Source organism: Acipenser ruthenus, chromosome 13 (assembly GCF_902713425.1).
Source record: "Acipenser ruthenus chromosome 13, fAciRut3.2 maternal haplotype, whole genome shotgun sequence".
Lineage (NCBI taxonomy): Eukaryota > Metazoa > Chordata > Actinopteri > Acipenseriformes > Acipenseridae > Acipenser > Acipenser ruthenus.
Genome location: NC_081201.1, coordinates 14,658,862 through 14,671,448, shown reverse-complemented (window position 1 = coordinate 14,671,448; position 12,587 = coordinate 14,658,862). Strand labels below are relative to the sequence as shown.

The 12,587-nt window shown below is 46.9% G+C and overlaps 2 pseudogenes; both read right to left on the bottom strand.

The window, feature by feature from the left end:
• On the bottom strand, nt 1-213 carry LOC131697123 (U2 spliceosomal RNA; annotated as a pseudogene).
• Nucleotides 214-3,278: 3,065 nt separating this feature from the next.
• On the bottom strand, nt 3,279-3,490 carry LOC131697120 (U2 spliceosomal RNA; annotated as a pseudogene).
• Between the last annotated feature and the right edge of the window lie 9,097 nt (nt 3,491-12,587).

Sequence of the window (12,587 nt, the reverse complement as noted above, 5' to 3'; positions counted from 1 at the left end):
TTCTTGTGCACCGTTCCCGGAGGTACTGCAATACCGGGTCGATGCGTGGAGTGGACGGAGCAAGCCCCGGTTCCATCTCCTGCTTCCAAAAATCAATTTAATATAGACGGGTCCCCCTATGGGGGACGTATCAGATATTAAACTGATAAGAACAGATTTTTTTTTTTTTTTTTTTTTTTTTTTTTTTATTAATCAAATACTCAAAAAATACATTACTTTCTTAAATTAATACAACAAAATTATGTTCATCTCTAATCAAAAACACATCAATTTCTCAAAAAAAAATACATCTAAATTATCATCAATTCCATCTCAAACTATTACTTAAAGTCCTTCTTTTTCTCACTTTCTCTCTTCTTTTGTCTTTCTTTTAAAGCCTCGTTCGCCTTCCGTCGTGCACACAACAATATCCTTTGTTTCGCCTCCTCATATCTTCTCCACTCTTCTTCAAGAATCCTTCCCTTCCTCATCCTCTCCTTCCACCCCGAAAGCTCTGCAAAATGCTTAGCGCAAAACATCCTCATCAAATTCTCTTCTTCCTCCACACTCATTGTCTGACTTGAGCTACCTTCCTCAACCCCACTTAACACAGACTCTGAAACACAACTTGAACCGGCCGGACCTGCCCTTGCACTCTCCTCCTTTTCAATTCCAGCTCGGTATTTCCGCTTCTTCATCTCCTCTTCTTTTTTCCCCAAAGACCGTCTTTCCTCCCCTCCACTGTTTGTATTTCCTATTACTCCTTTCTTTTTCCATTTCTCCTCCTCTTCCTCCACACTATTTGCCCAACTTGAGCTTGCTGTTGCCCCTTCCTCATCCACTTTCCTCTTTCTCTGGATACTCTCCACCCCCTCCATGGAATCATCCACGGAGGAGCCGGAACCTTCCGAGGACTTCTGTTGGCTGTTCAGCATACTTCTGTCACTCTTTTCCTCCGCCTCCCTGTTCGGCTCTCCTCCCCTTTCCTTTGTCTCCTCTTTTCCCGCCGTTCCGCCTTCCCCAGATGAGGCCACTCCCCCAGCCAACTTTTCTTTCTGTGCTTCATCTTTCTTTCCAAACACCTTCCTTCTTCCTGAAGCTGCTTCCGCATAGCTTCTTGCTCTTTTGGAACAATCCCTATACAAATGGTCTTCTTCACCACACAAATTGCAACGCTTCTTTTCAGGGCAATCCTTGCTCAAATGTCCCACGCCATTGCAGTTCCTGCAGACCAAAGCATTGCATTCTGCTGCCTTATGATCCATATTGCTACATTTGTAGCACACCTCTGGCTGGCCGGCGTACCTCACAATTCCCTTGTTCGGTCCCACAAAGATAACAGGTTTTAAAAACAATTCTTCTCCCCTTGCTCTTATCTTCTTAAATCTTCCATAAACCTTTCTCCATTTATTCCATACTCCATCAGAGTCACAGGTTTTCACTAACTCACCCTTCAGGATGAGTCGTTCCTCCAGTACACGCTTGATATCATCCATGGGAACCTGAGCACTGTTCATCTTCACAAAAAAGATCCTCCATTCCAGCAGAAAAATCGGCTCAAACTCAAACTTCTCCTTCAGCTCTGTTACTGCCTCCTCATACACCACCTTCTTCTCCCAACACAAATCTTCCGTCCTCAGGGTCAGATCAAACATACCCTTCTTCTGGTGGTCCTCCAAGCACAGGATCTCTTCCAAACTCAGTCCCAGCAACCCGAACATCACCTCATGAACGAACTTCTTCCGAGTCCACTGCTCCTCCGGATTCTTCAACAGAAACCGGAGAGTATTTGTAGCCGACTTGTACTCCATGCTCTCTCTCTGATAGCTGGTTGTACTCCCACTGCTACAATCGCCTTCCCGAACTCACTTGATCGGAGCCAAGAGGCCGAGAAGCGATGCCCACAATGGTTTTGACCAAACGCCCCGGGCGCGGCCGCCCGCCGGAGCTGCCGGGGTACTCGCTTCTTGGACTGAGGGGAAAAATGGGAAAAAGAAAAAAAAAAGAAAAAGAAAAAAAAAGGTGCCAGGCTCTAATTATTAACACGGCCGGCGCCGCTGTGCTCGTTCTGCTTTTAAACCCATGTCGAGCCCCACCCCGAGGGGCAGGGCTAGCCAAAAATTGCATTGAACTCATAAATGCTCCTCTCCACGGAAATCTTTAGTAAAATACTCTTTTATTGAGATTTTACATTTTTTTACATTTACACCCATTCGTTTTTTCATTCATTTTACATTTCTTTTAAAGATGACATTCATGCATACAGACATACATTTTGTTTTAAAAGCATTTAAAACACATTTAAAAACACCAAGACAATTGTGCTTTGTACATGGTTAAAACAGACACAGATTAAAATCAACATGAAAAAAACCTGTGCTGTTTTAAAAGTGACTGGAAAAAAAGAACCATCTATAAAAAACCAGTGCTTGTGAGGGCCGGGGAGTGCTCTCTAAAAGTTCAAAAGTGAACATAAAACTATATTACTAAAACAGGGACAGGGGAAAAGGGACAGTGTGTGGAACAGTGAGTTAAAATTCTAAAGTTTTAAAACACTTAAAATGTAACTTTTAATAGTTTACATTAAAAATCTTAAAGATACATAAAACAAAACAAAACAAAATCAAATAAAACATTCAACATAAATCAAATAAAAGTCCATAAAACTGAAACAAAAAGACTACATAAAACCAGGGCACCGTTCAAAAACGGTCATGCCAGCGAAATCTTTAGTAAAAGGCGAAAGATTTATTCGAACTGAAGAGAAGCCAGAGTGTGGTTTTACTGGTAGCCCAGCCCTTCCGGCCGGCCCAAAGGCCTTCTCCTCTACCCGGCGGCAAGGCCAAACAAAACCAAACAAAACAGGGAACTCTTCCCAAAACGCAAGTGCCGTTCGGTCCCGGCAAAGGGGCGCTTTGCTGCTGCTGCCGCCTTGAAAGCGAGGGCTCCTTGCCCCACTAAACAGCTCCGTTTCTGCTTTACCGCTGCGCTCGTCCTCCTCCTCCCACGAGCGCAAGGCCTTCTGGGTACACTGGCCTGCTGCGTGAGCAGAGCAGACTGTCCATCAGTTAGGCAGGCCTGCCTTCCTTATTTGGAACAAACAAACAAACAAACAAAAAAAAAAAAAAAAAAAAAAAAAAAAAAAACAACAAAAAGAGCGGGAAAAAATACAACCCAGAAAAAGGGAGAGGGAGAGGCTGGCTAGCGCTCTCTCTGTCTCTCTGTCTCTCTGTCTGCCTGTCTGTCTGCCTGCCTGCCTGCCTGCCTGCCTGCCTGTCTGTCTCTCTCTTTTTTGACCTTTCTTGTGCACCGTTCCCGGAGGTACTGCAATACCGGGTCGATGCGTGGAGTGGACGGAGCAAGCCCCGGTTCCATCTCCTGCTTCCAAAAATCAATTTAATATAGACGGGTCCCCCTATGGGGGACGTATCAGATATTAAACTGATAAGAACAGATTTTTTTTTTTTTTTTTTTTTTTTTTTTTTATTAATCAAATACTCAAAAAATACATTACTTTCTTAAATTAATACAACAAAATTATGTTCATCTCTAATCAAAAACACATCAATTTCTCAAAAAAAAATACATCTAAATTATCATCAATTCCATCTCAAACTATTACTTAAAGTCCTTCTTTTTCTCACTTTCTCTCTTCTTTTGTCTTTCTTTTAAAGCCTCGTTCGCCTTCCGTCGTGCACACAACAATATCCTTTGTTTCGCCTCCTCATATCTTCTCCACTCTTCTTCAAGAATCCTTCCCTTCCTCATCCTCTCCTTCCACCCCGAAAGCTCTGCAAAATGCTTAGCGCAAAACATCCTCATCAAATTCTCTTCTTCCTCCACACTCATTGTCTGACTTGAGCTACCTTCCTCAACCCCACTTAACACAGACTCTGAAACACAACTTGAACCGGCCGGACCTGCCCTTGCACTCTCCTCCTTTTCAATTCCAGCTCGGTATTTCCGCTTCTTCATCTCCTCTTCTTTTTTCCCCAAAGACCGTCTTTCCTCCCCTCCACTGTTTGTATTTCCTATTACTCCTTTCTTTTTCCATTTCTCCTCCTCTTCCTCCACACTATTTGCCCAACTTGAGCTTGCTGTTGCCCCTTCCTCATCCACTTTCCTCTTTCTCTGGATACTCTCCACCCCCTCCATGGAATCATCCACGGAGGAGCCGGAACCTTCCGAGGACTTCTGTTGGCTGTTCAGCATACTTCTGTCACTCTTTTCCTCCGCCTCCCTGTTCGGCTCTCCTCCCCTTTCCTTTGTCTCCTCTTTTCCCGCCGTTCCGCCTTCCCCAGATGAGGCCACTCCCCCAGCCAACTTTTCTTTCTGTGCTTCATCTTTCTTTCCAAACACCTTCCTTCTTCCTGAAGCTGCTTCCGCATAGCTTCTTGCTCTTTTGGAACAATCCCTATACAAATGGTCTTCTTCACCACACAAATTGCAACGCTTCTTTTCAGGGCAATCCTTGCTCAAATGTCCCACGCCATTGCAGTTCCTGCAGACCAAAGCATTGCATTCTGCTGCCTTATGATCCATATTGCTACATTTGTAGCACACCTCTGGCTGGCCGGCGTACCTCACAATTCCCTTGTTCGGTCCCACAAAGATAACAGGTTTTAAAAACAATTCTTCTCCCCTTGCTCTTATCTTCTTAAATCTTCCATAAACCTTTCTCCATTTATTCCATACTCCATCAGAGTCACAGGTTTTCACTAACTCACCCTTCAGGATGAGTCGTTCCTCCAGTACACGCTTGATATCATCCATGGGAACCTGAGCACTGTTCATCTTCACAAAAAAGATCCTCCATTCCAGCAGAAAAATCGGCTCAAACTCAAACTTCTCCTTCAGCTCTGTTACTGCCTCCTCATACACCACCTTCTTCTCCCAACACAAATCTTCCGTCCTCAGGGTCAGATCAAACATACCCTTCTTCTGGTGGTCCTCCAAGCACAGGATCTCTTCCAAACTCAGTCCCAGCAACCCGAACATCACCTCATGAACGAACTTCTTCCGAGTCCACTGCTCCTCCGGATTCTTCAACAGAAACCGGAGAGTATTTGTAGCCGACTTGTACTCCATGCTCTCTCTCTGATAGCTGGTTGTACTCCCACTGCTACAATCGCCTTCCCGAACTCACTTGATCGGAGCCAAGAGGCCGAGAAGCGATGCCCACAATGGTTTTGACCAAACGCCCCGGGCGCGGCCGCCCGCCGGAGCTGCCGGGGTACTCGCTTCTTGGACTGAGGGGAAAAATGGGAAAAAGAAAAAAAAAAGAAAAAGAAAAAAAAAGGTGCCAGGCTCTAATTATTAACACGGCCGGCGCCGCTGTGCTCGTTCTGCTTTTAAACCCATGTCGAGCCCCACCCCGAGGGGCAGGGCTAGCCAAAAATTGCATTGAACTCATAAATGCTCCTCTCCACGGAAATCTTTAGTAAAATACTCTTTTATTGAGATTTTACATTTTTTTACATTTACACCCATTCGTTTTTTCATTCATTTTACATTTCTTTTAAAGATGACATTCATGCATACAGACATACATTTTGTTTTAAAAGCATTTAAAACACATTTAAAAACACCAAGACAATTGTGCTTTGTACATGGTTAAAACAGACACAGATTAAAATCAACATGAAAAAAACCTGTGCTGTTTTAAAAGTGACTGGAAAAAAAGAACCATCTATAAAAAACCAGTGCTTGTGAGGGCCGGGGAGTGCTCTCTAAAAGTTCAAAAGTGAACATAAAACTATATTACTAAAACAGGGACAGGGGAAAAGGGACAGTGTGTGGAACAGTGAGTTAAAATTCTAAAGTTTTAAAACACTTAAAATGTAACTTTTAATAGTTTACATTAAAAATCTTAAAGATACATAAAACAAAACAAAACAAAATCAAATAAAACATTCAACATAAATCAAATAAAAGTCCATAAAACTGAAACAAAAAGACTACATAAAACCAGGGCACCGTTCAAAAACGGTCATGCCAGCGAAATCTTTAGTAAAATACTCTTTTATTGAGATTTTACATTTTTTTTTTTTTTTTTACATTTACACCCATTCGTTTCATTCATTTTACATTTCTTTTAAAGATGACATTCATGCATACAGACATACATTTTGTTTTAAAAGCATTTAAAACACATTTAAAAACACCAAGACAATTGTGCTTTGTACATGGTTAAACCAGACACAGATTAAAATCAACATGAAAAAAACCTGTGCTGTTTTAAAAGTGACTGGAAAAAAAGAACCATCTATAAAAAACCAGTGCTTGTGAGGGCCGGGGAGTGCTCTCTAAAAGTTCAAAAGTGAACATAAAACTATATTACTAAAACAGGGACAGGGGAAAAGGGACAGTGTGTGGAACAGTGAGTTAAAATTCTAAAATTTTAAAACACTTAAAATGTAACTTTTAATAGTTTACATTAAAAATCTTAAAGATACATAAAACAAAACAAAACAAAATCAAATAAAACATTCAACATAAATCAAATAAAAGTCCATAAAACTGAAACAAAAAGACTACATAAAACCAGGGCACCGTTGAAAAACGGTCATGCCAGCTAAAAAGGGCGGAATGCTGGCATGACAAAATAAATAAAAGGCTTAGCGGTGCCCCGTAGTCCCGCTCCTAGGAGCTAGCGGTTCCAGTTTTTTCCTTTATTCCATCTTCACGTCCTGAAGTCCGGCGATCCTCCACTCCGCGCAGGCCTTGTCCTTCCCGAGGGTCCGGATGTCCAGAATTACAAAGTCCTTGATAAGAGTTTGTGCCCTTCTGGTCGTGGTGATAGTGTCTAGCTCCTGCTTGTGATAGACACAGACGTTACGGCCTTCCCACAGGATCTGCTTGACAACATTGATGACACGCCAAACGCACTTAGCTGTGCTGGTAGTGATTCCTCCCGCAGGCCCATAGAGCACAGTCTCAGCGGTCATCTTGGCCGTGTCAGCAAACCTGTTTAGGAAGACAGAGACAGAGAGCCAGACACTGCCAGCCACATCACACTCCCAGAAGATATGGGCTGGTGTTTCTCTCTTGCGGCACTTTGCATAGGGGCATGTTTCTACTTGGGCTAGTCCCCTCCTGAACATGAACGCTCGAGTGGGGAGTGCACTGTGGACGGTGTTCCATGCTATATCCTTCTGGACATTACTGAGGCAGCTGTGAGACACATTCTCCCAGATTTTTTGGCTTTGGGTGAGGGAGAAAGTAGCTACTTTTTCAATTTCCTGGGAACCGGCAAGATATTTAGTTACAGCCTTGTATTCCCAGGAGGCCAATTTTGCTTTATCTAAGCCCAATTTATATATAGTGTCCCTTAAGGTTCTATAATACAATGGGGGGTCCCAGGAGTACGGCACGGTGTTATCAATAGTGCAGAGGCCCAAGGCCCTGAGACAGGTGGCAAAATAGAAACGATTCATGTAACATACCTTCCTGTCCAGGGCCTGGATGTTCTTGATAGTTTGCGTGAGCCCCTGCACTCGGGTGAGCTGCACAACGTCCGGGACCCCCTTACCTCCCTTCTTGTCGGCTTTACTCAGGGTGGCTCGCTTTACCCTCTCCATCTTGCTGCCCCAGATAAAGCGGTGGATAATGCGGTCCACCACTTTTTTGGTGGTCCTGTCTGGGGGAAAGATTTTTCCTACATAAGAGAGGATGGGGAACAGTATAGACTTGGTTATTAATACTCTACCCGTCATTGTTAAGGATCTTGTGCTCCATCCGCCAATCTTTTTACGGACCTGGTTAATGGCCGCCGTCCAGCTCTGGGCCCCCGAGCTATTGTTCTCGAAAATGAGGCCCAGAATCTTGATTTTGTCCTTTTTGACAGGGTACATGTCCGACAGTTCCCTATCTACCTGCCAATTTTTAGACACGTAGACTTCGCTCTTGGACTTATTAATCACTGCCCCGGTCGCCGTGCAGTACTTCTCAAGGATATTACTAATCCGAGGTACCGACGATGTGTTGGTGCAAATGAGTGACACATCGTCCATATATGCTGTTGTTTTAACCTGGACCCCGTTGGATCCAGGCAGCTGGAAACCAGTTATATTGGTATCCCTACGAATTGCCTGCAGGAGGGGTTCAATGCACACGACATATAGCAGTGGGGATAGTGGGCAACCCTGTCTGACCCCTGACTGGATAGATATTTTACCAGTCAGGTGCCTGTTCACCAAGACTCGGGTACTAATGTTTGTATATATGGTTTTAACCCACTCCCTAAGTCCAGGAGCGAATTTCATCTGGTCCATCACTTTGTACATATATTCATGGCTTACCCTATCGAACGCCTTCTCCTGGTCAAGGTTGAACAGGCAGAGGGGATGGTTCCGTTCTCTAGAATAAGCCAGAATGTCCCTTGTTAACATTAAAATATCCGTGATGGACCTCCCTGGGACGCCACAAGCCTGGTCGGGGCCAATGACCAAAGGGAGGTGTACTTGTAGCCGGAGCATCAGAGCTTTGGCTAGTATCTTGTAATCCACGCAAAGGAGGCTGATTGGGCGCCAATTCCGTAGATCTTTAACTTCCCCTTTCTTATGAAGGAGAGTAATTACACTCTCCCGCATAGAAGGGCCCAACCGCTTCTCCCTGTAGACCGCTCTGTAGACCTCCGCTAAATGGACTTTTAGCGTGTCCCAAAAAAGATGGTAATACTCACCCGGGATGCCATCTGGACCTGGCGTCTTACCGGTGTTCATGGTCTTAACCGCCTGGGTGAGCTCCTCCAGCGTGAGTTCTGGGTCCTTCTCCTCCTCCTCCTCGTCCCGCACTGAGTCAGGCTCCAACTGGCTCAGGAACCACTCTATCAGGGTGTCATCTGTAGCTTTGATGTTATACAGGTCCCTATAGAAGTTCTCTACCACTTTTTTCACTCCCTCACTATCCTCTACTATCCTCCCCCTGCTGTCGAGCATGGAGGACATCAAGTGCCGCTTCTCCCTCGTTTTCTGGAAGAAGAAGCGAGTACACTTTTCGTCTTCCTCCATTTTTTGCACTTTTGCATTGTGCATGACCTTTCGTTGTTCCTCCCTACAAAGCACTGAAAGATCTAGCTTGGTCTGGGCTATCTCGTCGCTTACAGGGAACCCCCGAAGCTGAAGCAGGCTCAGACGCTGGAGGGCAGCATTCAGGTATTTATATTTGGCCCTCCTTTCTTTTGCTTTCCTCTTGCCTGCTGCTATGAAATAACCCTTAGTTCTCATTTTGACCATCTCCCACCACTCTATAGGGGAGTTGAATAGGTCACGCAAAGTGGTCCACTCAACAAGCCTGCTCTTATAGGCTGCAGCTATGGAGGGGTCATCGAGTAAGGAGGTGTTTAATTTCCAGACCCCTGACCCCATCTGGGAGGTCTGAGGGACCTGCAATGTTACCTGCAGGAGCCTATGGTCAGAGAAGAAGACGGCCTGGGTGTCTACTGCCGTCTTCGTAAGGGAGCTGGTATGCAGGACGAGATCTATACGGGAGAAGGAGGTCCCAGATGAGCTCACCCAGGTAAAGGGAGGCACCAGGTCCTTACCTGCATCACACAGGGAGAAATCAAATATTACGGAGGACAAAACTCTACTAGAGCGGTCGTTGCGTGGCCTGCTCCGGTCTACGTCCCTCAGAGCACAATTGAAGTCACCTGACACGATGACGGGTACGTTCCCCAGCAGGAGTGGACGCAGCTGTGGAAAAAATTGAACTCTTTCGTTTTGGTTAGTGGGTGCGTAGACATTGACCAGTCTGAGGGGAGTGTTGTTGTATGTCACATCCACGCTCAGAATTCTACCAGGTTCTACCTCCCTGCTGCTGCGGGAGGTAATAAATGGGTTTTTAAACAGGATACCTACTCCGTCGGCTCTGGCTATGTTGGAGCCCGACCAGAAGGAGTCCCCCAGGGTCCAACTCTCCTTCAGGTCCCTATAATCAGGGCTCGACGAAATACCACACTCCTGCAGAAAGATGAGATCTGCTTTCAAGTTAGCTAGATAGTTTAGTACATCAAATCTTTTTTGTGTCTCCCTGATGCTCCTGACATTAACAGACACACATATCAGGGCCATCAGGGTAGCTAACAAGAAAAGGAGTCGCTGCGTCCACCCCATAGCGACTATGATTGGGAGGTCGGGACACTCTTCCTACTCTTAGCTCTACGCTTGCTTCGAGGGGGCTTGGGCTTATTTGCAACTCCCATCACCCCTGAGAAGGTACTCACTGCTGCCTCGTCCAAGAAGGCACCGTCTTTATATGCACAGTACGTGGAGTTGTTGGGGCTATTCAACTCCCCACAAGGTAAGTCTGGTGGAACTTGCTCAGGGCCCCTCGGAACGTGTGGGTCAGCTTTGTCCTGGGGGGGGGTTATGACAGACAGCATTCTTTGGCTGTTACCGTCTGTTGAATTGGAGCTGTTAGCAGACTTCTGGCTTACCGCGTCCAGGGGTATTCCCATGTCCTCCAGTGCTGTATCTAGGAGGACCTCTAGGGGGCCCCTGGTTTTGCCCATACAAGGGAGGGGGTCAAGGATGCTTTGAAGGGAGGCCCTTCGCTTGAAGAGGGTCATTGCTACCGAGGTACTGCTGGTCAGGGAAGGTGTTGACCCCGACCTCTCCCTCGGTGCATTAGTGAACACCTCTTCTGCGAGGTGTGCTAGGGTTTGTGCCAACGACTGGGAAGGCTGGCTGGGGATGCCCTGGCTGGCTGCTACCTGCCCACTAGGCGGCAGTGTAGCCGTCCCACTCGCCTCCGTCTCTGCCTGCGAGGGCAAGACTGGGGACTTTGTGTGGACATTAGCTGGTTTTGGATCTATGGGGGCCACCTGCAACTTGCTGTCTTTGATCCTGATCTTCTTTCTTTTCCCCCCCTCGTCTCTACCCTTTCTTTTCCCCACCCTCTGCTGGTTCTTCACTCCCTTCCCCTCCTTCTCACTCTCACTTTCACTGTCGCTTTCGCTTTCCTCCCCCACGGACTCAATCCTTATGGCGTCATAACGAGAGCCGAGGGGGAGTGCTGGCGCTGAGAGGGCCCTACTCAGGGGGAGGCCGCTGCTGGGTCCGGGCTCCCTCCCTGCCTCGTGTTCTGCATCAGAGGAGCTACTGGAGGAGCTAGTGGAGTAGCTGTTGTACTCTCTCTCTGGGCTGGGGGAAGGGGTCCTCGTAAAACGGGACATGTCTCGGGGGCAGGGGGGTGAGGGGGGTGCTGGTGATGATGGTGGTGCTGGAGTCTGGGTCTTGGATACTGTTGGTGGTGATGTGGACTGATCTTTGTTACTTGCTCCCTCTTCCTGCTCAGGCCTAGGCTTGTTTGTGTTTGCCTTGCTGGCTCTGGCCATGTTGGCATAGGAAGAGGGGCAGTCCTTAAACAGGTGCCCCTTCTTTCCACACAAATTGCACTGCCTCTCTTCTCTGCAGTGGCTGGTCTCGTGGGGGGCGCCGCAGTTCCTGCACTTGACTACAGTACATGCGGCCGCCAGGTGTCCTAATTCCCCACATTTCCTGCAGAGTTTTGGCATCCCATTATAGAATACCAGCCCTCTGTTGGGCCCTAACACTATGGAGTTTGGAATGTGGCGGACGCCTCCAATGCCCGATGGATCAACATTAAGGCGTACCAGCCACTTTCTGGCTCCTGTCCAAACCCCATCTTCATCTGTAATTTTCCTCCCTTCTGATGACACCCTCCCATAGCGGTTAAGCCATGTTGTAATATCATAGTCGCTAACAGCCTCATTGAAAAATTGGACAGTAACAACTTTCATTTCTCTGTCTGTCAGTGCATCCACACAAAATTCTTTGTATGGAGCGAGATATTTATTCTCCCCCCAAAAGGACCACATTTCTTGTAACTTTTGGGGGTTCCTAAAACTGACCTCAAACACTTCCTTAAGCCCTGGCAATTTCACCAAACAATTCAAGTCAGAAGGGGAAAAACCCATACCCCTCTGAAGAATGGTCCGGCTGAACTCCAGTCTCGTCAGTCCTGGTTCCGTTTCATCTTGCTGGGTCCTTGTGAAGCGCACCGCATTGTGCCTCCTGGTCTCCTGGGTTGGCCGGAACGCCCTCCTTCAGCTGGCTCCTCCGATTGGGGTGGGAGAAGCCTCTGGACGTCCGGGTTGTCTCTCTCTACGGAAAAGAGACAACGTAAGCAGCAAATCTGGGCAGTTGAAGGAACTATTACTTTAGTCCCTGAGGAGATGGTCGCCTCGCAAGAGGGACCCCCTCCCCAGGTGAACGGTGTCCTTCCCTGGCGGAGTAGGGGGCGCTGCTTGGCACCGAGACCACGTAGGAAGAATCGTGGCTGTGACGCCTCCTCGGGGTCCGGGGCCGCCCTCTGCTCCTCCCAGATGGCGCCCTCTGCTGGGCGCCGGCTGCTCTCTCGGTCTGGATCTCGATTACAATCAAGGGCTGGGGATGAGGTCGTCTAGGTCATCAAAGGGTCCTCAAAGGTCGTCTGGATGGTAGGTCCTCCTTCTCTCTAACTCCAGGAACGTCTGGAAAAGGCTGAAAAAGAAAAAAAACTGGAACCGCCTGAAAAAGAAAAAACTGCTCTCAACAGTCAACAAAATCTTGAAAGACCCTCGGCCTGGATTGGGCAAGCCAAAA